The sequence below is a fragment of the Beta vulgaris genome, chromosome 9, assembly GCF_026745355.1.
Source record: "Beta vulgaris subsp. vulgaris cultivar EL10 chromosome 9, EL10.2, whole genome shotgun sequence".
Lineage (NCBI taxonomy): Eukaryota > Viridiplantae > Streptophyta > Magnoliopsida > Caryophyllales > Amaranthaceae > Beta > Beta vulgaris.
In genome coordinates this window covers 39,001,791-39,004,236 of record NC_079210.1, presented here as the reverse complement: position 1 = coordinate 39,004,236, position 2,446 = coordinate 39,001,791, and the positions used below count along the sequence as shown (strand labels likewise).

Genomic DNA, 2,446 nt, shown 5'->3' with positions numbered 1-2,446 from the left:
TCCATATCAAGCACAACAAAATCAACAGGAATGTAAAACTTTCCTACCCTAACATGGACGTCTCTAAAACACCTAGAGGGTATTTTATAGAACGATCGGCCATTTCCAAAGTAATTTGAGTGCACTTAAGTGCTCCCATATTCAGTTTCTTATAAACAGACAAAGGCATATGACAGACACAGAAGCACCTAAATCACACAATGCCTTATCTATAAATAATGCATCTACCTGGCAAGGGATGGAAAAACTACCAGTATCCTTCAACTTAGGTGGGGTTCTATTTTGTAAAATAGCACTACACTCTTCAGTTAGAGCGACTCGATCTACCCCACCAAAGTCTTTCTTTTTAGTAATCGTGTCTTTCAAAAACTTAGCATAAACAGGCACTTGAGAAATAAGTTCAGTAAAATGAATTGTTACCTCAAGGTTCTTGACCATAGTCAAGAACTTACCAAATTGTTGATCGACCTTCGACTTCTTCATCCTATGGGGAAAAGGTAGCCTTGGTGAAATAGGCGTTTCAGAAACCTTTTCCTTTTGCTTTCCTGTCTGATCTTCCTTAGCTAGTTCGACCTTAGACATTGAACGCTTCTTCGCTTATTCCTCTACCACCTCTTTCTCCTTACTAGGAGCAGCTCATCAATGGACATGGGAGGAGCATCATAAACAGTGCCGCTACGAAGTGTAACGACATTGACAGTTTCCTTGGGGATGGGTTGCCCCGGCAGATGACCTGGTTGCCTCAGTGCATTATTTTCGACCACTTGAGCAAGTTGAGTCTCCAAGTGTTTGGTAGCGTTCTTCAACTCCCTGATGCTCTCCTCATGATTTTTCTGCATAGAAACCATCATTTTCATTAGATCAGACATAGTAGGTTCTTGAGAGTTGACATTCTGAGAAGCTTGCTGCTGATAGCCTTGATGTGAAGGCCTAATGAAACCAGGAGGGGGGTTCTGAGGAGCCCCTTGATAATATTGTTGTCTAGCAGCATGTGGTGGTTGGTAGGAAGATTGTGGTGGAGGTTGAGGATTCTGAACATTGTTGTTCTTATAGGAAAAATTAGGATGATCCCTCCAACCTGGGTTGTATGTGTTAGAGTATGGGTTGTGTGGAGGTCTCTGCTGAAAACATTTGCATGTGCCATTTGATTCGGATCAGGTTGATTGTAGCAACAATCATGACCAAAGTGGCCTTGAACACCACACACTTCACAAAAGGAAGAAGTAATAGGAGCCATGGAAGACATCGCATTAATACTCATAGGAGGATTACTAGACTGCAAAGATTTCAGTGAGTCCATCTTCATGCTCAACTGGGCTACTTGTGAAGACAACAAGGCGTATGCATCAACATCCAACTTTTTATTTGTAATAGTCCTGGAGGAACTATGATCATTCGCTGCTAAGTTGGCCAGAAAATTGTATTCTTCATCTACCCTTTTATCTAGGAAGAGACCCCCTGCAGATGAATCAATCGTGCTCTTGATATGAGGTTGTAGACCATTGTAGAAGGCTTGGGTGATGAACCACTTATCCAGATTGTGGTGTGGGCATTCTCTCTGCAGATCCTTGAAGCTATTCCATGCTTCCTTCAGTGTTTCATCAGGTTCTTGTTGGAAGGTGGCAAGCTTATGTCTTATTTCTGCAGTCTTGGTGGGAGGATAGTACTCTTTTAGGAATGCTTCAGATATAACACTCCACTCAGTTTCATTGACATCGTTCAGCCACTTCTGTGCCTTGTCCTTCAATGAAAATTCGAATACCATGACCTTCAACTGATCAGGAGTGACCCCTTGGTGCTTAACAGTACGACAGAGTTGTTGAAACCGTTGTAAATGATTCGCAAGGTCTTCAGATGGATGCCCACCAAACTGATTCTGCTGGATCATATTAATGAGGGCAGGCTTGATTTCGAAGTTGACTGCTTGTATATCAGGCATAGTAGGGCATGTGGGAACATTGCCAGGAGAAGGTACCCCATAAGACTTCAATGACTTAGGAGGCATAATTGGTTCTGTTGGTTCTTCCGTGGGTTTTCGCAGATTAGTAGACTGCTTTTTCTTCTTTTGTGTCTTCTTGAGCTGCCAGATGGTTTTCTCAAGATCAGGATCAGTCGGAACTGGAGAACCTGTTCTTTTAGACCTGGGAATAAAAGAAACAAAGAAAAATGTGCAGTGAGATGGCCTCAATTGGAACTTGAAGTTCCAATGAGACAGCAGAAATAGTCAAATAATTAATCAGAAAGCTATAGAAACTAGCCTTCTCCCCGGCAACGGCGCCAAAAACTTGATGTGCTTTAAAATATACCGCAAGTGCACGGTGTCTGTTTAGCACAAATCTGTAGAACTCCTCTCCCTGTGGATCGACCCGTATTTGCCAGTTTCTGCTAAACAGACACCGTGCACTTGCGGTATATTTTAAAGCACATCAGTGGGACTACCTAAGAC

General features: G+C 42.5%; 1 non-coding gene across 1 annotated transcript; it reads left to right on the top strand.

Annotated features, from left to right (window-relative positions):
- Positions 1–1,535: 1,535 nt before the first annotated feature.
- Positions 1,536–1,642, top strand: LOC125493894 (small nucleolar RNA R71). Its single transcript, XR_007270220.1, has one exon. It is a non-coding gene; the product is annotated as a small nucleolar RNA R71 (small nucleolar RNA).
- Positions 1,643–2,446: the final 804 nt, after the last annotated feature.